Raw genomic sequence first — 13,027 nt, 5'->3', positions numbered from 1 at the left:
CTGCCCACGGAAATTGGCTGATGGCTCTATTGATTCACTTTGTAGAAGGCAGGCTTTGAAATCAGAATGTCTTCGAAGTCCTGACTGAAGCTCCTTCGACTTTGATGGTATCTACACGATTGCTTTTATCAGTCTGATTTGTAAGCTCCTCAAAGAATGAAATCAGATTTATCTTTTTGAAAAAAGCTCTTTTCTATAAAACCATGTTGACTAGCACTAATGATAACGTGCTGCATTCAGCCCTTCATGACTGAACTTTGTACCAGCTTCTCCATTAGTTTGCGTAGGACTGCGGCTATTTTACCTGACCTCTCCTGATGGCCCTTTTGAATACCAACATGACCTGAATACCATTTCAGACTTACGGATTTTAAGTTCCCTAAGTTGTATGAAAAATCGACAAGCAAGGGAGATCTCTAGTCAGTTTTTTTTAGGACTGCCAAGTGCAAAATATATAAACCTACTGATCTGTAAATACTTAATCTGTAATGGATGTTAACACTCCTCTGATGCATAATGGCTTGAGACAGACATTGTCTTCTTCATGTGATACACTCAAACATTTCTGTGTCTTTTATGTTGTAATATGAGACCAAGGTTTTAGGTCACAATCAAGTGTTTAACAACCTTGAAGCTGATCAAAAAAAGACAGATGCTTTAGCAGCCTCCTTCAGATTAACTATTTGCGAGGGAAGTGGTTGCTGCGGAGGTTAAAGAGGATAGAAGTTGCAGTAATTGTGAGACAAGATGACTTGATAGCGATACTAGATATTGTGGCAGAGAGGAAAGACTGGTTCTCTTAATCATGTTGGTGGAAGGAATAGCAAATAACACTGTAAGCATGGGTGTGGGAAGAAAATGAGAGAAAAATTATAATGTCGCCCTTGCACAGAAAAGACAAGCTACCTAGAGAACCGCAGCAGAGAAATGGTGAAATAAGCTGTGGCTGATCTGATCCCATCATCTGCCCTGAGGCTGATCAGGTTGGAGCACAGGACAGATCACTGCTGAGTAATGTCTCCACAAGTCATTAGCACGAAGCAGTAGCAACCTCTGTACTACTAGAGGAAGTCACAGTGAAATGGGCCGGAGAGAATGGTCACGAGAGCCTCATGAGACTCAGAGAAAGAAAAGAGAAGTAGAAATGATGGATTAAAAAAAAAAAAGCTAACCCAGTGGCCTGTGAAACAAGAGCTGCATTAGTACAAACTCGTACTTCGGTTTTGGTTACTTTTCCTATAATATTGCTTTCTTGGCAATTGCCAGTTCAGTGGAGGAAGCCCCTATGCCACCAAGTCCTAAATTGTGGAAGGCAACTCAGTGGACATGTATGCTGGTGCCCTGTGAATATCTTCCAGAAAACACTGGACTGGAAAGCACTGCAAGAATTGGATTGGGAGGCCCTCTCCCATCTTGGGTTACTCAGGTTTGCTGAGTAACTGGACAAAATGTAAGGATGAAAAATGAACGTGTTAACTTATAAACACTGATGGGCAATAAAGAAGCATAGTTATAAAAATGAAACAATGAAAATGTGTCATTAAAATTACACTAAGCAATAATGTTTTCCTTTTGCCACATTTCATGAGAGTTGAACAATGGCTAATTATCCTCATTTGACCCAAGATTTATTTTACTTCAAACTTGTTCTCCTGCTCCTATTGTTAAAGATGTCTATCAGAGCCTCTGAGAGTACTTGCTCTGGGTGACCTGTTCTTTCCCTACCGCACTTTCCCTGCCAGTTCCTTCCTCTTTTTCCTGTTCTCACTTCCCACCATTAAGCACTGCATCATCACACAGAGACATGGAAGATTTGATGTTTTCCTTCCCCCTTCCCTTCAAGGACTCTTGACTAATGTTTCTATTGTATTTGCTAATTAGCCCATTCTGGGGAGAGCTTTATGCTGCTTTCCTGTTTATATTTTTCTGAAGAAATATTAGTAAAACTTTTTTTATCGTGTACCAAATAATCTTTAAAGCATAATTTCCTTCCTAGATTCATTGTGAGTAGTGTGGCTATAAACCATTCATTGCATTTGGAATGGGATGCCTCATGCTTCCCTGGCCCTACCTACTCCATTAATTTTAGGGACCTGTTTCTGGATACCCTGCCATAAGAAATGAACTGAAAAGGTGGTGAAGCCAAAGTCATTAGTCAACAGGACAGGGAGGAGGAGGCCTGAAATCCCTGGGCTTGCAGAAACATCCAAGATGACTCATGATACAAAAGAAGCTCTGATAGTTATTCAGAAAGAAATTATGAGAAATCTTGTTGACAGAAAACAGAGAAACTGTCGAAGTGCCATGGCCGGGGTTAATGGCAGCCAGAGGAAAGTGGAAAGTTGAGGAGTTTACAAAGAAAAGAGAAGTGGAACAGACAGTTGGTTCCTTTCCAGTTGACGAGCAAGTCCAGTTTTACTGTGGATTTATCAGCCCTGGGACCTACTGTGTTTCAGAGACTTCTCTGAACATGGCAGAGCCGCCAGGCTGGTCTTCTGGGAGTACTTGATGTGCCATTACTTGTATCCATGCAAACTGTTTTGTGTTGTCTATTCCCCAGCCACTCAGCTGACAGGTCTTCCAGTTTACAGCAACCTCACCTGGAAAACCCAACAAAAGATTTACAAATGTCTCCCAACCTAGGCAGAATCTCTTCCTCATTCAGCTAAACATGCATTTAAAATTATGTGGCATTTGACTGGTGGGAGGAGTATTTCCATACTGTTCTTTCAGCTACTGGTCCAAGAGTCTATTATTATCAGTCAGTTTACCGAGGCGTTGGTTTACCGAGGCTGGTGTCTTCCCCAGCCCTTGCTTTCTGCATCCAGCCTGATGCCCCAGGGCTCTCGGAGTGTGAGCACCCACACTTACCCCACTTGAGGCCATCCAGAGCTTGAGGCATCCCCCACCTCCTGGGAGCCTGGCCTGCCCAGGATGTCAGGGTCCATCCAAGAAGGATGCCATGCCCAGCCCACCTGCTTTCATTAGCCGTGTGGTGCGGTTGTGAGGATAGGTGGGACGGGAGGGTTGCAGGCTCAGACAGAATAGGCATAGTCATGTCTATGGATGAAGCTGCCTCTTTCTCCTTACGCCAGCACACATCCAAGCCTGCCCCTCAGCACAAGGTGTGAAGCAAGTTTAAATCTGCTAACAAACAGGTACCCATGGCTGGGTACAATGTATATGGCATTCATGTTCTCTCTGAGAATGAGACCATCCCCTGGCTCCAGGTTTTGAATGTATGGTGTCTCAGACGCAGTTTTTGAGTGCCCCTAGTTATAAAGAAAATGCTTTCAGTTGGCTTCAGGTGTCCCTATCTCAGCCCAAACTTGTGGGTTGAGTTTGCATCTCCTTTCACTCCTGCAGCAGCCTTGCTACTGGACAGTGCCCTATTTGTAAGGCCACACAACTGTCACTTTTTCTTTCTTCTCTATCAGGTGGCAAAGGTCACTCCCGTCAGAGATGAAGGAGTAGGACGGCTCTCCAACATGGCAGAATGAAACTGGAATGAGCAAGCCTGCCCTGGGAAAAGGAGGTGCCAGCTGACCTTTGCCTGTGCTGGGCCGGAGGGCACACGAGCACATTGCCCCAGGCCAAGGCTCACATGACACAATTTTTGCAAGCTGACAGCATGGGAGAATGTGACAGCTGCTGCAGAAAGACAACACTGATCCCCTGCTTGGGGACACTGCTTGGGATGGAGAGGGAGGACTTCTGCCCTGCACACATCTTCCTTCATACATATACTCATCTGCTCTCTCTCTTTTCAATTTGCTAGTAGCTTTTTCTTTTCCAGGCTGGTGTTGAGTTTAAGGGTCTAAACTAAACTGAAACTCAAGACTCTTCATCTTCATGCTGGACTCTGAAGTACATTTCCGTAAGCTGCTGTCACACATCAAACCCATGCTCCAGCAGAAGGACTTAGGCCATTGCAGTGTGACCTGGGAGAGGTGAAGGAAGCATGCAGCAAAACAGCACACCTGGCAGACTAAACCTATGTCACTCACTGACTAATGGAAGAGGCGCAAACACCACACACAGGTGCTTGGCTTGACCCTGAAATAACAGACAGGAAGCTGATAGCATGCAGAGATCTGATAACACATGAAACACAGAAAGCAAGCAGCAAAAGAGATGGCTGGATCTCTCTTGTTGTCCAGATTTGCAACAGGAAACACAGAGTTTGAGGTGGTCAAGCAATATCCCTTTTGGTTGGCAGTGGTTCTTTGAAGACAAAAGCAGCTGCAGCTAAACCACCCAGCAGCACTGGCTTTGTGCACTTGGCCCTCACTGTGGCTTCTGACCAGGCATTCTTTCTGTCCCCTCCTCCTTGCAGCTTTCCAGCCACCTGCTGCCACTTTCAGCTTTCTGCCTGCTATATATATTCTTTTTAATCTCTCCTGAATCCTGCCTACATTTTTTGAAGGGACGATGAAACCAGATATTTTTTCAAGCCAGGTTTTTGAAGGAACCAAGTTTTATGTGATCTGCCAGGCCAGTAACCTGTTTTACATCCTCTCCAGCCATGTTTGAGACAGGGGAAGTGAGCTGAAAGATAGTATGTTCCTACATGCAAATGAAGATTGATAAATAAGACACTTAATGCTCACACTGAGAAGACAAAAGACCCATTCTGCTTTCCCTTCACTGCTGGCACAATGAGGGACATGAGGATATTACAGTAGGGGATGTAGCTGTTATGGTGGTGAGGGGTAGCTAGAAACATGGGGCAGCAATCTAGAGAAAAACAGGGCTGAATTAGTTCTGCTGCTCACAGAGCAGCTACAGATCTTATGATTGAGGCCTGTATATGTGGGGAGAACAGATCACACAGACAAGGGTCTTTTTGCTTTTTTTAAGCTTCTGCTGAAACTATGCCTGGGAAGCTCACCGGGGTGGAATGAGGCACTTGTCCTTTTCCTCTTTGGTGCCCCCTCAGTTGCCCCCAGCAGTTCTCAAGAAGATGGGGCTAGAGCAGAGATTGTGACTAATTGTTAATGATGAAGTAACTGTACTCTGCAGCCTGGGGCACGGGAGAAGCCCTGGCTTTGGCAGCTCTTCAGTTCAGCTCCACCCTACCCAGAGCTGGAGGTCTGTTTCTCTGCAGCGAAAGGAGGCTACTGCGAGTTAAAAGCACCTTGGCTATAATCTGGAGTCACACACTTGTTCTGTGCGCTGCCTTTTTCTGCTCGCCCCACACCTTTTTACTCCTCACCTGGAGAACTGGTGGGTTTGAAGTGAAGAGTGAGAATCACCTGTGTTTCCTGAGCTCAGGAGAAACGCTCCTGAGACAATGCACTTAGATGCCTAAGAACTGAAGTACAAGGAATATATAGCAATACTTCTACCTGCCTGCTATTAGCACAGGAAAGAGATTCTCTTCAGAGACTTCTGGGTTTTTCTTCTGCATTAAACAAAGACCCCTCTCGTTAGTACCCCTGTGTTCAAGGGCCACGGAAGGGAAGACAAAAGAACAGGAGCCTTGTGAATCCTGCCATGGGACAGGACCATCTACAAGACAGCTGTCAGGATGGGGTGTGCTCACCTAAACAGCGGAAACGTAAATATCATGAGGATTTCCGTGATCAAAACTTGTGCTTCTTAAGAGCAGAGGTGACCCAGGACCCCTTGGTCTTGCAGCCACTCAGATGCACATCTTTCACAGTGCTGGGGTACTGTATCTCTCAGACAAGCCCATGGGTGAGGCAGTATTGTGCTGGGACTAGGAAATGTGGAATTTTCCACAGCCTGCCCTGTGCCTCAGTTTCCCTAGCTAAAAAATTGGATAAGAAAGCTTTGTGGCTCTCACTTTCTTTAGATAACAAACACTATGTAAAACACTAAACGTGCATCACAGAAAGGGGCATCTTCAATACGTGAAAAATTATTCCCAGGCCTCTTGCCAGAGAGACTGTTCTGGAACATGACTACAGTTCCAAATCAACAAACCTGTGACTGCGGCAGCTGCATGCCTCCCAGCCAACCTGCGCATCCTTGTTTTCTATAAGGTACCTCTCTTCTACCTGATCTAGATTTGTTCTAGTTATCTCATTCCATGTTTAGGGATTTGCAGACCCAGAAAGCCCCTGCAGAATGGGCCGCCACACTTGTGCCTGCACTTTAATCTCGTGTAAAGAGAAAAGGTATTCATAGAGCTGTGCATGCTGGCTCAGACAGACACCCCTTGGTCTTCCCTAAGAATTGGACTAGTGAAGTATCACAGCGAAATGCAGTGTGTGTGTTATGCAATGCAACACCTGAGGGACGTGAGCTGGGTGCCACGCACAGAGCAGCGGAGATTTTCCAGCTTCCAGGCGCTTCCCTGAGCTCTGCTCAGCAGAAGCAACGCTGATGGCTGTGGTGGAAGTAGAGCATGGCCCCAGCAAATCAAAGAGGTAGGAAGTAAGCATATGTGAGCATGTGTGGTGAGAGAGATGGTACAGGGTCGTTTCTGCATCTCAGCAAGAAAGGCCCAACAACAAATGGCTTGATAAAAATAACTGTTTTAATAAGACAGAATAATCTTACGTCCCTCCAGATGCTGGGAACCCCAAATTCATGCATCATCAGATGGACCCTGGATGGATTTCTCCCATGGCATGCTGCACAGATCCCATCCGTGGAGAGAAGCTCCTTTTTGGTCACTGAAGCTACTATATGGTTTTCTTACAAGAAAATAATTCTGTTGACCATTTTTACAGAAGAGAAGTTCCAGTAGGAACTTCCTGCTGTGCTGTTAGATAAAGGCAAGGCCACACAGATGGTGCCATCACCAAGTGGGAGCTGCCTGCAGCTCCTCTGTTACAGGAGCTGACTCAGTCTGTCCTGCAGCGCAAGGAAGCCCGAAGGCCGCCCTGCACATCAGCTCAGCGAAGCCCAGCACAGGCTTGCCCCTGCTCAGGTTAACTGTTACATGGATACATTATGAAGAAATATTTTTCCATCCAGTAGATCCTTTTTTTTAAACTTCATCTATCCCACTGTGTCCCTAGAGGCATAGCTTTATCTCTGTGGCAGGCTAAAAGTGCAAGCCCAAATGCTTGAACAGAAAAATCTTGTTCGTAGAACTTTGGGATCAGTAAGGGTAGTGCAGGGACTAGGTTTACACAGCCACAGGAGTTGTGCTGATGCATGGAATTCCTCCTCTAGCCTTGACAGTTTACAGTATTTCCATTCAAAGGCACAAAATAAGTTGTTCCCGCAGAGATGTGCGGATAAACCTCTGAAAAAGAAGCTTGTTAGACCTCAGTATGATCACATGTAGATAGTACAATGGAATAATTGTATGTTGTACTATAGATATTGCAAAGCAACATGTGTTGCGTCACAGCTGATCTGAATATCCGGACACTGTATTTCAGCTCTCTGGAGGAACATCTCTAAAACTGTATGCCTGAAGTTTCCCTAATTATGTAAAACTCCTTATACCTTGTGTTCTCAGAGAAACAATTTGCATGTAATAACATCCCAAAGTTTGGCAAAAGCAAGGCACTTGGATACCATGGGGTTTAATTAGCCTCAGGCATTTTAATGCATGGCACTATACAAAAATTTCACCCTTAGAAAAAGTATTGAAAAAGGTTAAGATAAATAAAGCAGCAAATTTTTATTAACGCACTGAGATGATTGCAGCCAAAAAGACAGGCCTGTAATGAAGGCCTACTTGTATTATACATGATAAGAAACTATTCATTGTTTAAGTAGAAGGCTAACAATTCTTAGAATGAGCACCTGTTACACATCATGATAAAAAGGAAGAGCTACAAGATACTTCAAGGTCCTTTACTTATCAGAAAAGGAGAACGCTAATTGCCTCCAGGAGCATCCTTATCTTCCTGAGGTATTTAGTGAACATTTACCAGGACCAGTAGTGAGAAATTAGGTGAAAGGTAATCTGGGCCAGGGTCCCTGCAACCACCAACCCATAAGCCCCCTACCCAAATTATACCACCTACTCAAAAGATAGAGGCAGAGAAAGGAACTGAGCATGCGTTCTAGTTTGCATACTAGATGAAGAAATATGAACCAACTATTGTAATGGGGAGTGTACCACTTTGTAATCTTTGTAATATTTGTGTATAAATATGACAAGAGAACCAGTGTTAGGTGTGCTAGCTTTGTAGATATCACCTGGCACCAAATAAAGCAGTATCTCCTCTCTAAACTGAAGTAAGTTTCGGGAGTTTTACTTTTTGGGTAGCAGTTTTTGGCGACCCAGATGTGACAGTGACTTCAACTTCAGCCATTTCTTCTTGCCGCTGGGACCATGATGGGGAACTCCAGTGCGTACCAGACAAATTTTCCAGGGACTCCCCTGAAGTGTTTCCTAGGGGGCGGTGAGTAATTGCCAGGGCTCCAAGCAGAGATATTGCTCGAATATTGGAACAAATCCCCAAGTAAATTGTGACATTTAGAGCACGTATTGGCGGATTGGTTTTGGTATTGCAGCTGCTGGTATTACTGGGTATTACTTGCGCTTGTGTGGTGACCACCAGAGCAGGTAATTGGGTATAATGGGTAATGTAACATCTTTTATGGAAAGGGGGATTATAAAAGCCTCCCCATTGAGATGTATATTGAAACACTGGAGAAAGTTTGGGGGAGATCCCCTGACGCGCAACAAATTAATTGAATATTGTAATCAATGGTGGCCAGTGGATGGATGGATGGATGATCAGGAAAAGTGGCCAAAGAATGGCACTCTGAATTATAATACAATATTACAATTAATGTTGTTTCGTAGGCAGGAAGGAAAATGGGATGACATACCGTATGTTGATTTATTTTTTGCCTTAAGAAATGATTATAAGGCAAGAAAGGATTTCAGGTTAGTAACTAAGGATACTAATGTGTTGTCATTAGAAAAAAGAGGATGAAAGATATAATCGTTTAAAGCATTGCTGTTCCACATGCAGTATTGGAAAACAGTGTAATAAGTATAAAGATGCGGATGAGGATGATGATGTCTAACTTCTGGTGGCTCCATGTAAAGGAGGAGAAACTGGACAGTGCTAGTGAAAAACAGGATGTTGAGGATGATCAATACAGCCCAGTTGCTGGGAGAATGAGACGAGGGAGGGCTGTATTACAAGCACTTTTGAGACAAGCTGTAGGACCAGTGGTGGAACCGGTGTGGGTAAAAGTACCTTTTTCTGTGGTTGATTTGCAGGTGTGGAAAGAGATGTCTGGGACTTACAGAGAAGACCCAGAAAAAGCAACACAAACTTTACAAGCTATTTTAGAAAATCATGATCTGGATTGGAAAGATCTGAAAGTGGTAATGACTACTTTGTTTACTTCTGAAGAACGGAGAACGATAATGTCTAAAGCACAGGAAGAAGCAGAGAAAGTACATGTACAGGATGCCCAGGCAGGGAGACTTGAAGATAATTTTCCAACCGTTAATCCCAATTGGTATCCCAATAATATGGTTCAGAGACTGTTGTTAACAGAATATGAGAGATTAATCTTGTATGGGGTACAAAATGCTATACCTAAGCCTAAAAATCTGTCCAAAATTTGTCAAGTGTTTCAAGGGAAGGACGAGACACCGTCAGCATTTTATGAGCGGTTGTGCGAAACCGCAAGAAAATATTCAGACTTGGATCCAGACAGGGAAGATGCCTTGTTGTTAGTGCATATATTTATTGGGCAATCTAACCCAGATATAAGAAAGAAATTACAAAAGCTTGAATGAGAGAATGCTAGGTCTTTGAATAAATTACCGGAGGCAGCTTAGAAAGTTTATAATAATAGGGAAGAGGAAGAGAAGAAAAGACAAAGTAGAGAGCAAGTTAAAAGGGCTCAGTTACTGGCAGCAGCAATTGCTGAAGGAAATCAGAGAGGCGAAAGATGGGAACAAAGAGGGCAAAATTGGAAATCGAGGGAGGTAAGGAAAATTCTTACCATCGTCTCAAAAGAGATCAGTGTGCAGTACGTAGGCAGAAAGGACATTGGAAAAGAGAATACCCACTGAATTGTTTTCAGAGACTCCCTGCTAGAGGACAGGAGAATCCTAAAGTGACCGAGTTACTTTAGGACAAGATTCGGATTGAAGGGGACCGCGGGAAAACTTGGAAGTATCCCCAACAGAACAACTGGTCACATTAAAGTTGGGGAATGAAAGTGTAAAATTTTTAGTAGACACATGAGCAGCTTGCTCAGTTCTAAACACTTGTAAAGGGAAATTGAGTAATCAAAAACTATCGATCATTGGTGCCACAGGAGGAAAAGAAACTAGGGCCTTTTCCCACCCTATTAAGTGTGGATTTGGTTCTCAAACTTTTATGCACAAATTTCTATATTTACCAGATTGTCCTATGCTGTTGTTGGGAAGAGATTTGTTAAGCAAATTAAATGCACAGATAACTTTTGAGTGTGATCATATTCATGTGCAAATCCCCAAAGAGGTTTTTTGTTACAGCAGGAAGCCAGAGAAGCCGTCCTGGGAATCCCTGAAGAGGTGTTGGATGCCGTGAACCCTTTTCTATGGGCATCTGGGATACCTGGAAGATCAAAAGCAGCAGAACCGGTAAAAATCGAACTAAAGCCAGGATCAAAGCCAGTAAGATGAAAACAATACCCTATAAAATTAGAGGCAAGGAAAGGGTTAGAACCCTTGATAAAGAATTTTATGGACTATAAACTTTTGCAAGAATGCCAGTCAGAATATAATACCCCTATCCTCCCTGTTAGGAAACCTCATGCTGACAAGTATTGTTTAGTACAAGATTTAAGGGCTGTAAATCAAATAGTTCAGGATGTACATCCTGTTGTTGCAAATCCATATACATTGTTAATAACAATCAAAGATATTGATCAATGGCTTACGGTGCTGGATTTGAAAGATGCTTTCTTTTGTATCCCTTTGGAAAAGGAAAGTTAGAAGCTGTTTGCTTTTGAATGAGAAAGCCAAACGACAGGAAGAAAAACATAACTGTGCTGGACTGTACTTCCCCAAGGTTTTAAAAACAGCCCAACTATTTTTGGAAACCAACTTGCAAGAGAGCTTAAGGAATGGCAAGAAAATAATATGTCTGTTACCTTGCTACAACATGTAGGCAACATTCTTTTAGGAACAGCATCAAAAGATTGTGCAAAGTATACAACTGATTTGTTGAACTTTCTGGGATTTGCAGGTTATCGAGTATCAAAGAAAAAGGCACAAATAATTCAGACTACTGTTACTTATTTAGGTTTTACTATCTCTCAAGGAGAGTGAAGTCTTGGCATGGAATGGAAAGAGGTCATTTGCCAAATACCTGAGCCTAACTCAAAGCAGGAATTGAGAGCATTCCTGGAAATAGCCAGATGGTGTCGCCTATGGATAATTAATTTTTGATTGCTTGCCAAACCTTTACACAAAGCTGTAAAAGGAACTGAAAGTCTACTCAAATGGACACCAGAATGCCAAAAATCTTTCGATCAAATTAAACATGCATTGATGACTGTGCCAGCCCTTGGATTGCCCAACCTAGAAAAGCCATTCGAGTTGTTTGTACGTGAGAGACAACATGCGGCTTTGGGAGTTTTAATTCAGAAAACAGGATCTTGGAAAATACCAGTAGGATACTTTTCTAAGCAACTGGATCAAGTGAGCAAGGGATGGCCTTCATGTTTACAAGCTGTTGCAGCAATGGCATTGCTTATCCAAGAAGCTAGAAAACTGACTTTGGGACAAAAGATTATTGTACGAGTCCCTCATGCAGTGACTACAATATTGAAACAAAAAGGAGGGCACTGGTTGTCTCCCAGCAGAACGACGAAATATCAAGCAATTCTACTGGAGCAAGATGATATTGAATTAAAAGTTGTGATAGTCTTGAATCCAGCAACCTTGTTACCCTTACCAGGAGATACAGAATTGATGCATGACTGTGTAACTACTATAGAACAGATATATTCCAGCCGAATTGACTTAAAGGATGAACCTTTGGAATTCGCTGAGGTTACCCTATATGTTGATGGAAGCAGTTTTGTGAGAAATGGACAAAGGAAATCCAGATATGCTGTAGTAACAGAGGACGAAGTAGTAGAAGCCGAGACACTACCGACAGGGACGTCAGCACAAAAGACAGAACTGATTGCGTTAATAAGAGCATTGAAAATATTTACAGGAAAGAGTAAATATACAGACTGACTCGAAATATGCCTTTGGTGTTGTTCATGCTCATGGAGCCATATGGAAAGAAAGAGGCTTATTGACTGCCCAAGGAACCCCAGTTAAATATCGACAATTAATAGGGAGATTATTAGCAGCTGTACACTTGCCTAAACAAGTAGCTGTAATGCATTGTAAAGCCCACCAGTTCAGAAATACAGCCACAACAAAAGGGAACTGGAAAGTGGATGTGGTTGCCAAGCAGCTGGCAGAAAAAGAAATATTGGCGATATGGCCAGAAAAATAAAAGGAATTAAAACAAGCCCCAAAATACTCTGAAAAGGACAATCAGATAATGAAAGTAACTCAAGCAGAGAAAAATTATGAAGGATGGTGTGTAATCCCTGACCGAAAGTTAATAGTTCCTGAAATAGTAATGAGAGAGTTACTGGAAAAGTCGCACGTGGAAACACACTGGGGAATGGAGGCATTGGTGGATAATACAAGAACTTTTGCAATAAGTATAGGGATGACTGGTATTGCTAAGAGCATAGTGAATACATGTGAAATGAGAACTGTAGGGCCACATTGTTATCATAAGGGGTGGTCATTTAACACCCACCTAGACAGCATGAATCAACAGCACCAGATGGCCTTCTTAATGGAGTCAGCAATTCTGAACAGCCAAAGGTTTCAGAAGGAAATACTCTTGAGATTTTTCTATTTAAAAAGACCTTATGGACTTTGTATGTTCTCCCAAAGCCTAACAGAAAACAAAAGTTAAAGTGTCAGACCTACAGAATTTTCAGTTTCCCTCTAGAAACTGGAATGAGTGGATGTAAGCTTAAAAACAGAAAGCAAGATCTGTTTCTGGACTTCATCTCTTGCTCCTCACCTTCAGCTATTTATCAACTGTTTAATATTTCA

General features: G+C 42.9%; 1 protein-coding gene across 1 annotated transcript in view; it reads left to right on the top strand.

Moving 5' to 3' along the window:
- The window catches only part of ATP6V1A (ATPase H+ transporting V1 subunit A), a 219,842-nt gene that overhangs the window by 23,870 nt on the left and 182,945 nt on the right, over positions 1-13,027 (top strand). The window lies entirely within an intron of this gene.

Source organism: Balearica regulorum, chromosome 1 (assembly GCF_011004875.1).
Source record: "Balearica regulorum gibbericeps isolate bBalReg1 chromosome 1, bBalReg1.pri, whole genome shotgun sequence".
NCBI lineage: Eukaryota > Metazoa > Chordata > Aves > Gruiformes > Gruidae > Balearica > Balearica regulorum.
This window is presented reverse-complemented; position numbering and strand designations above follow the sequence as displayed.